We start from the raw sequence: 15,280 nt of genomic DNA, 5'->3' as shown, positions 1-15,280 counted from the left end.
TACAGGTAGGAGGGAAAAGCAAAGCGACGTCGCGAGAATCGCACAAGGAGACTTGGGAAAAAGATCCTCACAGTCCTTCGGCGTGCACATGGAAAGGTAAGCAGAAATCCATTATCGTCCATCTAAATTCAAACAAAATACTATAAGAAAAATCTGTGTATTAACAGTTGAATGAATGTACATTTTAACAGATATTGTCCATAAATGGGATTCACAGGTTTATTTCTGTAAATTCACATCCCGAATTGCATCATGGGATTTTGATCTCCCAACCAACCTCTCTTGGCAGCTTGGTAGCTCGCAACGTTAGTCTAACGTTAGTTATACTCTATTGTAAATTAAAACACTTTGATTATTTTAAATTTAGAAACTGAGAAATGAATTAATCGTTTGCAGGATTAGAAACAGCCGCTTTGTACATGAGCCTGTCTGTCGTGATAGAGATCGCTCGTCAGTTGGTCATCATCTGAGTTTACAGTATAATTTACAGTATTTTCTGTCCACCGCACGTGACGTCACAACTCAACCGCCTCCTCACTCCCTGTGCGTCTGTCAGCGCAGGTCCGTCAAGGTCTCACTCGGCCCTCTTCACTTCACTTCAAGGTAAGCCAATAGATTGAACTTTCAAAGAGACTCTTTCTCGGTAAAATATTAAATACATAGGCTATAAACGTTAATGTTAGTAGATCAGAGTTAACGTTCGCTCAAGTATTTTACTATGGTCTCGCGACTAGCTAGCTACGTTAGCTTTAGCTAGCTACGTTAGCTTTAGCTAGGTTGGGCTGTTAGCTGCCCCGCTGTTGACACATTACGTTTTTTTTTTGACCTATTGATCGCGGAAATATGGCTGCATTTCACCGGAGCAGACGGGTAAGGAATGTGCAGCCTCAGCTAACGTTAAGTGAAATAACATAGCAGCCTTAAACAAGAAAAAAATACGTCAGTGGTGTAAAGAAACACTAACGTTGCCATATTTTCCGGACTACAAGTCGCGCTTTTTTTTGTAGTTTTGCTGGCCTAGCGACCTATATTTAGAAGCGACTTGTATATCAAAAATATACACCATGTCATCTATGACCACAAGAAGACGGCAGGGAGGCTTTTATTTCTAAATCCCTCCTCATTCAGTAGCTCATCTCCATCCTCGTCACACGCTGTTCCCTTGCTGTGCTGTCAGACCTGGGTCTCTGTCTCCATTGCGCCGTAGCGCTTCACTGCCATTCGAGTCAATTCAGAAGATTGTCACAACGTGTGCTGGTCTGTCTCTGTCTCTGGCTCCGGACATGGAGCAGAGACCCAGGTCCGACAGTGCAAGGCTGTCCCTCTCTGAAGCAGAGGATGAGGTCAGCTTCACTCCCGTAAATCTTAACAGACAGACCACACAAGTTGAAGGAGTTTCTGATCAAATCCCCATCAGTTTGTTCCAGGACTGAGTTGTTTTTCTTTATCCTTTTTCCTTTTATTTAACCCAGTTTGTAGCGGGTTACTTAGTTCCGGCCTTTATTTGTTTGTGTACACAAAGCCCTGGCTATTATATGAGACCTGGCTATTAATTAAATGTCCCGTGTGCATGACCAGAGTCTTCACCTACATCCACAAACGGGAAAGGCATGAGTTCAGAGAGAAGTCTGAGGAAAGGGGCTGGGGCTTTTGACTTGTATATTTTCAAAATGTAGCCTGCTAGTACCGTTTTTCCAGGATCGCCAACCCTACCTTTAAAAGAAGCTTGATGTGGTTCGACAGTATCTCTATAGAATCCAGTATGCACTGCACAAAGTGTGGCCTATCAGTGTTTATTTACCCTATGACCATTCTGTCTTCACTTACAACAGGATGCCTTAGGAGAGCTGCCAAACACACCGTGTATCATCATAATGGGTAAGTATGTTTACAGTATAGGTGTTTATTTCACTGCTCATCTTGAATACTTATATCAAAAAACTGAATGTGAATCACGTAATTTAAATTGGTGAACTGCAATAACTGCATTTGGAAAAATTAATCTGAATAGCATAATTTTGAAACAGAATTCATTTGCTCTGAAACCTTATTCAGTTATGGCAATTCAGATTAGCTTCATGTCATTCAAATTAAGCAATATAAGTTTTTCAAATTCAGTTTATAGTGACATGCATTTCTGCACATAAAATGTGTGTTGTCTTTTTGTATTGTATTTTGCAGATGAACGACAGTACAAGCTGGCAGTGGATCAAGTTACTTTTAACAAGCACATTAGCTGTCGTCTGGTGGAGTTCAGCTGTATGTTCAGCCTCTTTTATGTACTTAACATAAAATATCTGAAGGAAGCAGCCCTGACACTAGAGTTCATCCAGAGGTATGTTTTGGCAATGCCCATTTTATCGTGTACTGTACTGTACTGTACTTAATGTTGCAATACCAAGTGACATGATACATTTTGTGTTTGCCACAGGAGCCTGCTGGGTATCAACCCCGAAAGAGGGTCGAAGGCTGAAAAAAAAGGTGCAAAACAGTACAATGTCCCCCCAAAACTGCTGCGATTCCTATCGGATCTGAATGACTTTAAGAATCCTTGAAAGATATAAAGGTCATTACACACTCTCCTTTGTTACTAACACACTCTCTCTCTCTTGTCTGTCTCACTCAAGTCTTTGGTCACAAGTCCAAATCAAGTTTCAAGTCCCTTGAAATTAAAGCCTCGTTGTGATGAGCCTTCCATCATCTGCTGCGATCTGGTCTGCTAAGAATACTGCACAGTTATATCTAAGAAATTCAAAGCATTTACTGTATACTGTAAATACTGTATGCGAAATAGATAAAGGAGTGATAATAGGCTAATACTATTATTATCACTCCTTTGTCTAAAGCATACAGTATTGATTAGTTGTTTACGATATGATCCCTTTAAACAGGCTATTGCAATGCCATATGAAGAAAACACACAATGCAAGCATTCCTGTAAACGGGAATTACCGTTTTTTACAATCTGGACCTTATTTCTAGCATAAAATACGATCATTTACCCACCCAGATAACTTTGGTGTCATTACAAGTCGTTCCGACGAAATTAGATCCAGCCGAGAGCTGCGTATATCCGTATAATGGAGTCTACAGGGCAGCAGAATGCAGCCTCTAAATAACACATTATCTGCAGAGAAACTCGTTCATTTCACCAATATTTTGTTATGATACGCTAGTGCTATTCCCCTCTGAGTCCAGGGTTAGCTGTTATCAACATCCAGGGTCTGTAGGTTGACCTATTAACCTCTGACCTGTAGGGGTGTCACGATTCTCCAAATCCTCGATTCGATTACATTTTGATTCTAAGGTCACGGTTCGATTCGATTCTCGATTTTTACATTTATTTTTTTTAAAGCACAGGTTGCTATGCCATTTTTAGACTAGACTGTTATGCAATATAATATCTGACCATTGTTCGCATTGTACCACACTATATTGTCAAATTTAAAACATTTATTAACAACATAATGTAACAATAACTTATATCTTCAGTCAATTGGAAACTTAAACAAAATAACCTGCCATCTAGTTTCTGCAGAGCTTACAAACTGTGGCTTTTTTGGCGACAACGCAAACGTTTTCAATATAACTCACTGGAAATCCAAAATACTTCCACACCTGAGACTTCAGTGAAAAAGGAGGGGGTTCAAGTTCTATCGATGGGTCTCCTGCGTCTGCAGTTGCCATTGTTGTAAGAGTGGCATAGCCCCTTTCAGGAACAGGGCGGTGCGTGAGGTGTGTGTGCGTAAGGTGCGTAAGGTGTGAGTGGGCGAGCGAGAGTGAGAGAGCGTGCGTGCCTGACTGAATGGGAGAGGAAGGAGAAGCGAAAGGAGTAACAGTAGTAGCGACAGCAATAAAGTGTACAATATAGGCTGCAGTTTGGCTGTGAATAAAGGCGACGCCTCCTCCAGATACAGCAAAGCTCCCTGGTATTATTTCCCGACCAGCTTAACACGTGAAAGGGGTTCACCCCTAAGATAAACACAAACTTCGACTCTGGAGGAAATCATCTCCCTGTGCTTCCCGACCACGGTCTGGCAGCCGAACAGGAATGGTGTAACACCATGCTGTCGTTTGACTGGCTGTAGCTAATAGCTACTGGCTTAGCTAGTAGTTAGAGGAGGTTGACTCGCAGCACTTCAACATGAGTGTTTTTTTTTCCGCTCGGCAAGCCGACCGGACGTGACGCGGGGGTGTGGCAGCATCGACAATCCCATTTTTTAATTAGAAGTTCGATATTGTGAATTAATTTTGGTCGATTTCGATTTATTCGAAATCGTGGCACCCTTACTGACCTGGATGATGTCATCTCTGAGCGCTGCACAGTTCATTCTGATAATAATGATTCCACTTCGGCATTCGGGTCCATTTTTAGCGCAACTAGCCAGAGCTTTTGCAAGAGGAGCTCTGCTGTTCCTCTCTCTTTAGCCTGGTGTTTGGCTGCACTTTGTATAAATGATACAGCATATCAAGATCTAACCTCGAGTTTACGACTCAAGTTCGAGTCACAAACTCAAGTCCCCATCTCTGCATGCACACACACACACAAAGTGTCTGGAAGAGTCTGCCTCACAAGTAGTAGGGCTGCTTGATTATAGTAAACATTATTTTCTTCTCTTCTCCTCCAGTTGGGTCCTGTGCTCCCAAGTATTTCCAGGTCTACCGAGCACACACATGATGGGAACATCAACTGTGACGGTTTCAGGTCGGTTTCAGATAGAAGACTGTTGTTGTTAAAGACTCACTATCGCTTGTCGAGACCTAATGTCATCCAGCAAGTGCAGGAGTGCTTGCAGTTGACGGCATCTTTGCAGTTTACATTTTGTGTTTTTATGTACACTCTTCATGATTTTGCTCATTTGATGTTTAATGCAATTTAAATAACACAATTGTTTGTAGTATACCTTCATATATTTTGTATGACAGAGAATCAGGGCCAATCAGGTTGTTCTGCATTGAGCAAAGCCCAATGCAGAACACAATGGCAGCTTAACCACACCACAGAAAACTTCAGTATTAGAAATAGTTCAACTTAGTTGAACCTGTACAGATAAATTTAGGCCGTGATGACACCGGCAAGCAACAACACTTTCATTACGTTCCCATCCCAAGTGCTACGTCCTATACCTGCCAATGAGAAAATGCTACATGATATTGGAGATGGGCATGTCATCAAATCAGTTATTTTATTTTTTTCCCTTAGTGTGGCCATAATACCGTTGTCTTAGTTTTGTGCTACAGTTGAAAGAAAGCAGTAATTTTAATGGGATCTGTAGTGTTCTCTTGACAGATGTACTGTTTAATAGTTATTTATCAGTGGGTACTTGTACCATAGATGTAGCATCTGGTAGGATGCAGACCTGTGTTTTTATGTGTTCGTATAGGCTGGCTTTTCAACCTCACTAATTTTCTACTCAGTAATGATGATTTAAGCCTCTGCTCATTTGTAAATGTTACAGTTTTACTGGTACATGTTTTCAAATTATCTTCAGTGTTAGTGTAGTACTGTTTTAAAATATTCAATCTATTGTAACTCTTTTACTCTTCAATTGACCTGTAAGTTTGTGGGCAGGCTTTTTTATGTGCACTGCTTCTGGATGATTTGGATGATGATTTATCTAAAAAATAAACCATTAAATAACTGATGGCTTCCAGTGTTTTTTTGTTGTTGTTTTTTATAGGGTAAAGACCATTTTATACTGGATAATGTCCTGTTTTTTTCACAGTAAATATTCAGTAAATTACTGAAATTAGATTTACAGAAAATGTTTTATTTCACTATAGATACACCATTTAATAACAGAAAATGACCTGTTTTTCCACTATAAAAACACCATTAAATGACCACAAATATCTTGCTATTTCACAAGAGATAAACCATTAAATAACTGAAAATGTCCTATTATTTTGCCTGTAGTTTATTGTTAATTGACAGTAAAATTCTGTTTTTTAAGACCGGTTAATTAATGGCAAAATTCAGTTTTTTAATTAATGGTCAAAGTCCTGTGTAATGAGCTGTCAGTACTTTTACTGTTATTTTACGGAAACATTTCTGACAGTGTACGGTGAATCCGACATGTGACTGTATCATTCATTCAGTATATATATCTCAAAGTGGAGGAGGCGGAGCCCACAGAAACATACAGGTGTATCTAGCAGCCACCTGCTCTTCAGTCGGCAGGTGTGTTCACGGAGGATCACACAGTCTCGCGGTCTTTTGACTGTGACCGGCAGCAGCGTCTTCACTGAATGTGCTCGAGCGAGGACGGTTCAGTGCCAATGGCTGTCTGGAGACTTAGTTTTCTGCCGTTACAGTTTCCAACGGGGGGCGCCGTGACATACCGAAACCCCACCCTTCCGAAACACCCCCACTCCGAAACACCGCTGTTCCGAAATTGATTTTCAAGTTTAAATGACTTCCTACATCAAACACTGCTGTTCGCTCACCGGCCGCACTCACACAACTCATTGCTTTTTATTGCTAATAGGCCTATGTCACTATCTTCATTTATTATATAGTATATTTTCGCTTGCAGCAAACACATTTAAACGTTTGTCTAATCTTTTTACACGCGCTATCCGTGGTGCTGAAATCCCCACTTCCAGCCGCACCCTCACAACTCTGAAATAAACTGTGGCCCATGGGTGCGATCTGCCGGTGAATGACCCCTCTGCTCGTCCGTTTTAACATAACTTGTGTTTGTGGAAGGTTAACAAGGTATGGGTGGATTGAGCACTGCTGCTCAGTTTGTCTTTGAAAAAAAAAGCAATTCAAAAAAGCATTCAATAAACATTCCGTGAAATTGATTGTGTATCCATCATAGCCATAGACTATCATGACCTCGGGCCTACACACGCAAACTGTGCGCACGCAAAGGCTGTTACATTATTACATTGAATGTAATAATGTCCGCAAACGCAATAAACCTCAAACACCTACTAATACTGACCGTGCGTGCAAAATCCAGCTGCTGACCCTCTGCTCCGCTGTCACACAACAGATCCCCCGTCCGCGCTCCCTCTCTCTCTTATAATTGTTTGCCCGAAAAATAATTTCCATGAAGAAAACATCGCCTGACATTTAAATTTAAATTCCCATTGACAATACAAATCTCAAGAAATCTGGATGTATTGCTCATTTGTAAACACAACACTTATCAGTCTATAGGCAAGAATCAAGAATCTAAAGGTTTATTAATTCAATTCATTTCAAATTCGCTTTATTGGCATGAATGCCACAACAACAACATTGCTCCAAGCACCAAGAACCACGAAAAGAATACCTAGCACAGTACCGTTATACTTGCTGTGTGTGTGTTTATGTGAAATAATAATAATAATAATAATAATAATGATAACTTTGAACATTATCACAATTAAGTTATCAATCTGCGATGTAAAGAAATGCAAACATTACAGACTTCTAACCATTTTCTAAAAGTGTCTGTATTTTAATGGAGGATAGTTTTTATATAAATTACACAAAAGGAAAAGAAAATGTGATTTGTTTTACCTATTTCAGCCATAAGCGGTCATATTGACCGCACATCATTTCGCGGGATTTCATTCATGTCTCTCTTGTCTCTAACTTTGTTAGCGGTCTCCAGCTGTGCGACTGTAACACAACATTATATGAAGAAGGACTAACACTAATAGCCTAATTGATTCTTATTTCTTCCACTTACAGAACTGTTTACGACTCGAAACAATGTTATTATATATGACGTTTCTGACCAAATGTCGCGGCTTCAAATGCATCAAATTCCCACATCCAGTTACGCAGGCAGCTGTCCAGGTGCTGAACCAGGTGACAGACAAAGGCTGCACTCTGCGTTCTGATGTTTGCTGGGCAGATCTGTCCCCCTTGGTTTCTCATCCACTCTGTTGTGGGAGATCTCCCACAAAGCAAAAGAAATACACATTTTTTCTCTCCCGGCTGAACTCTGGCCTGAGCCCACTTCACCCAGGCGCGAGCCTGCAGCCCCCGCTCCTGCTGACAACAGACCGGGGGAGAAAACAGACATTCCTTTGCTCAGAACATATCAGGCTGTGTCTGAATATGCACGAAGATCGGTATAACGCAATTTTCATACAATTTTGGATATTTAGCATGATAAAGTAATTTCAATTCAACATAGCCATTTGTCCAGCTGAAGCCTAATGAGCGTTATGTCATTATTAATATGAAGTAGGCTTGTTTTGCAGTTAATCAGCTACATGATTCGTTTGAACCCACAAAGAGAAAAAGGATAAATGTGCAGCCTCCGTTTCCTTTCTGATCGTGTCCGTTCGGAGTGGGGGGGTTTCCCCAATAGACTTTTCGGAATAGCGGGGTCTTTGAAAAAAAGAGAAACCCCGCCGTTACGATGAACTGAAGTCTATGTTCGGAACAGCAGGGTTTCAGAAAGGTGGGGTGTAACCCAACGAGCTAAAAGGTGAGTACAAGGTCCGACAGACTTAGAAACATGCATAATACCTGTTTATAAATGCTATCTGTTTTCATCATGGTGTTTTAACCGGGTAAGTGGCAAGTGCGGATAAGGTTACATGTTACGTTACCGTGGCTTATTAGTGTGAATGCTGACTCAGCATTCACACTATTGTTCTTCTGGAGTTTATTATTCCTGCTTCCGTACGTTTTTCAGCACGCTTCTTCTCCTTCAAACCTTGAGCTATTCAAACCATTCAAATATCAAAATGTTCAGCTTTTTAAGGACATGATGGCGTGTATTTTTCTCGTTTCAGTCTTTTATACTTTTGGAAATATTAAGCTTTTAATGCAACATTTTTCCCATTCATCCTTATGGGGATTTTTTCAAATTTCATTCTGCTATAACTTCAGCATACGTCCAGCTATTCAAACCATCCCCTGCTTTTCAAGTTTTCAAGTTTTCAACTTTTTCAGCTATTCAGCTTTTTCCAAAAATAATTTAACATTGATTCAAATGGGAAAATCTTCAGATCCTCTTCAAAACTCATCAACTTTCAACCTCTTCTTGTTCCTAATACGTTGAGCGAGAGACACCATTCAAACTTTAAATGAATCACAAAACCTTGAACTATTGACCCTGTATTCAGTTTTTAAAAATCTTGTACGGTTTTGAAATGGTCGCAGTTTTAGTTTTAAGGATTTTAATCCCGTCTTCTGAGTTTACAATGGGTGTGTATTGCGTGAGCTAGAGTGCGTGACATCATCAACTGCCGCACCCCAGAGTGAGGAGCAGCTCCGAAAACGGGATTTTTTTTTTTTGCTTCAGCTTGATTTGGATCCCACATCTTGTACTTGACATAGACAATATAGGCATATAAATGTAGGAAATCTTGTTGGGTTTCAGCTGATGGTCTCATTTCAGCTGTAGGACTTACGGTTTTGGATTTAGAAGCCCGAGAGCGACAAGCACTCCTGAATCTTCCCCATAAGCCGCAATGTTAATTTTGAGCCCAAATTTCTGGAGGATCGCAGACGGTACATGTTTTGTCTCTCGCTCCTGTGCCCTCATTATGCACTCTACAGAAATATAAATGACATGAGTGTGTTCAGCAATGTCTCCTGTAACTCAACATGTAGCATGTTTTGCCGATAACTCTAACAGTCTTCCCAAAAATCGCAGGAGTTTGGGAGACATTTTCCCATTCATTCCTTATGGGGACATTTTCGTCTGTGTTTCTGCTCCTGCTGCAGCATGTCTGCAGCCATTTTAACCTCTTTCTGCCTTTAACTTCTCACCTTTCAGCCTTTTTTCATCTTTTTAACCTCTTTCTGCCCTCTTACTCTACAACTTTCGGGGCTTTTCAGTCTTTTTTCACCCTTTTAAGATCTTTCCGCCCTCTTACTCTACAGCTTTTTTGTCTTTTCAGACATTCATTTTTCTGTATTTTCAGCTCCTTCAAACATTCAACTTCAAGTTCAGCAATTAAAATGTCCAACTTTTTCAACTCTTTTAGCCCCCTTAAGCTTCTTTGCCCTGCCAGCTTTTTAAAATATTCAGCTTCCTGCCTTTTCAACTCCTTCAAACATTCCGCTTCATGTTCAGCTATGAAAATGTTAAACTTTATGAACTCTTTTAGCCCTCCGAAGCTTTTCTGCCTCTTCAGCTTTTTAAAGTATTAATCTTTCTTTTGAGCTACAGACACCATTCCACCTTTATGATATATAAATATTTTGGTGATAACCATTACAGTTTGTTCAAAAATCGCAGGGGTTTGGTAGGCATTTTCCCATTCATTGTAATAGGGTCATTTTAATCTTTGGCTCTGCTCCTGCTCCACCATGTGAGCAGCCATGTTAAGGTTTTTTTGCCTTTAACTTTTCTCTTTTTCAACCTTTTTTCACCTCTTCAAGCTCTTTCATCCCTCTTTCTCTACAGCTTTTTAGCCTTTTCAGCGTTTATTCACCCTTTTAAGCTCTTTCAGCCCTCTTACTCTACAGCTTTTTAGCCTTTTCAGATAATCATCTTTCTGCCTTTTCAACTCTTTCCACATTCATATCCCGTTTAAAAACATACCTCTTTTCCCAAGCCTATGACCTCCCCTACCCATAACCACCTTCATCCCTGCTAGTGTCCGACCGATAGGGATTTTTTGGCCCGATAACGATAGCCGATATTAGTTGGGGTGCAATCACCAATAGCCGATATGCAACCGATATAGTGAGTTTTTGAGCTGGAATGAAAACAGACCTCGGATTGTGCATAGATTTTGCACCGATATGATTATTCAATAGTACAGTCACAGTGATAGTAGTACAGACAGATGCTTTCTTAAACCAATGCCTTCATTCAAGACTTTTAACATTTAACAGACTTTTTTTAAATGACATTTAACATTTGAACTTGTTCAGTCATGCTGAGAAAAAGTGCAGATTGGTACACAAACAAAAATAAATTAAATAATGTAGCAGAACTTTCAATAAATAAATACAAATAAATTGTGGTGTAGGGTGGGGGAGGGACTTCACTGAAATGTGAGCCAGTGATGTTGATAGGTTTTCAATGTAGTGAGTTTTTGTGAGGAGGGAATTAAACGCCTGTTCCAAAAAAACGCCTGGTCTGTTAAGTGATTGAAACAAATAAACGCCCGGCTATTATTTGGTATTTTACAGTAGATCCCATCTCATCAGCACGAGCTGAACAATAAAATCTAACACTGAAAGACAGGCGGGACTAAAGGCAGAACAGCCAATCGTCAGCCAGTCAGTCCCAAAGCCGGTGTCATGTTTGAAGCAGCAACAGGAGAGGGAGGAGAGAGGAGGCAGCTGCAGCGAGTGCAGACTTAGAGCGGCCGGAGAAAGTGACTCCGGCCGCAGTAGGGCGTTTGTGCAAAACTGCAGAAAAACTGCAAAAAAAGTGTCGATGTTGAACCCTCTCAACGGGAAAAGTATTGGTATCAAAACACACACATCCCCCATGGGTGCGATGTCCCTGGTTGAAATTAATTCAGCGGTGACGGGCTAGTTGTTTTGGTAGCGGCTAAATTAGCATGTCGTGATACTTTGTACAGGGGATCACGTCTGCGCCAAGTAGATGCGCACAGGGTTGAAACAGCGCTTGTCTGGTCTGCTAACAACAAGGTTTCTTTTGTCAGTTACTGTGATTAAACACAAGTAGTTTAATGTTCACAATGTATTGTTTTTCATGGAAAAGTGAGGTGTGTCCCCGGGACGCATGGATAGTGAGTTTAGTTCGTCCTTTCAGATTTTAATGCGTCAGGGACGCAGGACGTGTACCTAGCAACATCACTGTGAGCTGAGTCAAAGTCTCTGGCTGAGCTCAGCGCGCCCCACTGGACAAAATAAATCAGTACACCAGCGCATGCTTTTGTCATTGTCACACTTTTTTTCTATCTGCGAAACATTTCACCGATACAATAGAACCCCCGATAGAAATTGGGCCGTTCTATCGGGCCCCGATATATCGGTGGACGATAATCGGTCGGTCACTAATCCCTGCCCTCTCCCCTTGACCTGCCCCTCTACACTCTCCTTCTACTCTCCTCACCCATCAGCCCCCACCGCTCTTCAATCTTTCCCTGCCACCTTTAGAGTGCTGCTGTACCTGTTTTGTCTGTTTGTCTGTAACAGTGTCATCTATTCCACACTCCACCATTGCTTCTGTTCTCCGTTGTACTGTCTCCCGCTTGTCCCCCCCTGACTGACTTTGCCCTTTTTGTGTTTTTTTAATTAATCTAATTTACATCTTTCTGCCTTTCAGTTCCTGAAAACATTCAGCTTTATGTTCAGCTATCAAAATGTTGACCATTTTAAGCTCTTTCAGCCTGCTTTTTAACTTTCTAAAATATTCATCCCTCTGGCTTTTCAGCTTTTTCCATACATTCAATTATATGAGCAGCTAAAGAACCTGTTCAGCTATTAAAATGTTTATCTTTAACTTTTTTTGCTCCCCCTGCCCTCTTACTCTCCAGTCTTTTCAAATATTCATCTGTCTGCCTGTTCAGCTCCTTCAAACATTCAGCTTTATATTCAGCTAGAGAAACTATTCAGCTATCAAATTGTTCACCTTTTTAAGCTCTCTCAGCCCTCCTACTTTCCAGCTTTTAAGCCTTTTCAGCTTATTCAATATTCCGCTTTCAGGCCTTTTCCACCCTTTCAAATATTCAGATTTATGTTCAACTCTAGAAATGTTCAACTTTTAAAGCCTATTCAGCCAATTACTTTTCAGCCTTTCTGCCTTTTCAGCTTTTTCAAATATTCTTCTTTCTGCAATTTCAGCTTTTTCATACATTCAGCTTTATATTCAGCTAGATAAACTGTTAGATAGCTAAACAGCAATCAAAATGTTCACCTTTGTTAGCCCATTGAACGCATTACTTTTAAGCCTTTCTGCCTTTTCAGCTTTTGAAAATTAAGCTTTTACTGCAAATTCCCAGCCATTCAACCAATAGTTTTATGCATTTTTGGCAGGACATTCAGCAGATTTCCGAAATCACTTCAGCTTTTAGCATTCACACTGTATTTTCGTAGGAAATGCAAATGTTTCTAGTTGTGAACTAACGTTACCATAACAGTTAGCCTAGTTAGTTGTTAGTTAGCTAACCTAGCTAACCCAACGTTAGCCACCAGACTCCACTGACAAAACAGTAATTTAACCTCTCAGAATACAGGAGCTGCGTCGATCTGTGAGTTTGTTTGTGTTATAGTGTGACGAGCTAACCATTTGAAACACCAACGTCATTGTTATTGTGACACTTTTGTTAGCACAGGAGCAACTCCCGTAGTGTTGTGAGAGGTACAGTGACCGTTACTGGTTGAAGTGGTTAAATCAGCACTGTAAAAACGACTGCAAGTATTACCAGCTTCATGTAGTCTAACAATACACAAAGTGCAGTGTAATGCAACGTTATATATGATAAGTATGAAGTAACAGAAACTTTCTTCTTGTCTTTTTCCCCTGGAAACTGTATTTCCTGGACTCTCTCCACACTTTAACTGAAGGTGTTCAGTGTTTTCATGTAAAGTGGGACACTGCTTCATGCAGTGCTCCTACAGATCTGCTTCCTTCAGCACTGATGACCTCTGAGACATTTTGAGTCTTTGTGTGCTCTGTGTTTTTAATTTGAATCAAAAGTGAAGATGAACTAGCTTTAGTTTATTCTCAAATGTGCCTCATGTGGATCCCTAAAGCCAACACAGCCAGTAGTTATATTTAATATATGTTGCAAAGGGTTGAATCAAACTGCATCACCGACTTTATAACTAATGTTTCCTCATTGTGTTTCATCTGTTATTCATCTGAAACTCATCTGCAATTTTAAAATAAAATGTAAAATGTGTTCATATCTCCTCCAGATGCTCCAAAGCTTCCCTCTGTGTCAGTGAGTCCTTCTGCTGAGATAGTGGAGGGCAGTTCAGTGACTCTGACCTGTAGCAGTGATGCTAACCCAGCAGCTACTTGTACCTGGTACAAGAGCAATGGAGATGGAGTGACTTACAGCTCTACTGAGATCTGTGCCTTAAAAGGATCAACAGTGGACATTAGCTGCAGCTACAGATACCCATCCTCTGTAAAGAGAGTTGAGAACAGATTTTGGTTCAGGACAGTGCAGAATGAGAATTATGTGGATCTGAAAAATGAAGCGAGGTATTTAAGTTGTGTGCAGTATAACTGTGGTAACAACGACTGCACTCTGAGAATCACAGACCTGAGAGAGAGCGACTCGGCTGAACAGATGAAACACACACTGTCATTTGTAGAACATTATTTGTTCAAACTAAGAAATGGTAAGAAAAGAGTGTCTATTCCACTTCTCAAAATGTACATCAGCTTTCACAGTGAATGATGAAATTCATATTCAACAAAGTCTTTGCTGAGATTAAAATCTTTACCGACTGTTCTTTTGTTTTTGCTGCTTGCATTTAACCCGTCACTATTATTCAGTAACATTTATTGGTGATCTCAAATGTATGAGGATTGCCCAGTGATATTTTAATATTTAAATCTATCTAATCTATTTTAACTGAAATTGTATTTTGGTGCATGTGTTGCTAATATATTTTAATTACTGTGTGCATGGTACTTAGCCTTGTTAAAATCACATATCAAATTATACAACTTTTTTTCAGAATCAGTTTTTGTTGGATATTTTTCCTTCTAGTAAAAATCTTTATTTTGGGGAATTTAAGCTTTTAAGTGTCACTTTAAAGTGGAGCAGTTCTCACCAAGAAAGTTGTGTAAAAGCTGAATTGATGCACTCATTGACTCTATTTCAGCAGCTGTTATGTGATTTTGCCTGGTTTATCACTGTAATATTTTATATCTTGTAATGTAACCTACGATTCATGTTGTGTTTTGTATTGTTTTTATATGGTGCAACTACTTTTTGATGTTCAATACAGTCAATTTGAAACCATCTTTCTCTTTTTTCTTCAATCTGCAAAAGGTTGGTAGTGGAAAAGGACTGACTGTATGTTATTTAGGTTTTAAATATTAAAGGTTATTGGTTATTTGATTTAAATTAGTAGTAATAGTAGTAGTCAATTAACTTCATATCATGGTAATTCTGTAGAATTATTTAACAAAAATGTGGCCAACCAAAGCAGTAAGGGAATAAAAGGTTTGGGATATTTATTGAAACTTTAAAAGGTTCTATATTGAACCATTTTGTCTCGCCACAAAGAACCCCAAGGATTCTTTTAAATGAACCCTCTGAAGCGGTTCTATATAGAACCATTTGAGGGTGCCAAATACGTACCAAGCTATAGAACCCTTAAAGGTTGAATATAGAAGCACTTGTTCTTTGTGTCCAGGTGTTTTGTCTCTCCACA

General features: G+C 39.9%; 1 long non-coding RNA gene across 1 annotated transcript; it reads left to right on the top strand.

Moving 5' to 3' along the window:
* The first annotated feature begins 504 nt into the window (after window positions 1-504).
* On the top strand, window positions 505-5,643 carry LOC115578244 (uncharacterized). The gene is made up of 5 exons (XR_003983413.1): window positions 505-603; window positions 1,833-1,878; window positions 2,182-2,335; window positions 2,432-2,566; window positions 4,629-5,643. It is a non-coding gene; the product is annotated as an uncharacterized LOC115578244 (long non-coding RNA).
* The last annotated feature ends 9,637 nt before the right edge of the window (window positions 5,644-15,280 follow it).

This window comes from Sparus aurata, unplaced genomic scaffold (assembly GCF_900880675.1).
Source record: "Sparus aurata unplaced genomic scaffold, fSpaAur1.1, whole genome shotgun sequence".
Lineage (NCBI taxonomy): Eukaryota > Metazoa > Chordata > Actinopteri > Spariformes > Sparidae > Sparus > Sparus aurata.
This window is presented reverse-complemented; position numbering and strand designations above follow the sequence as displayed.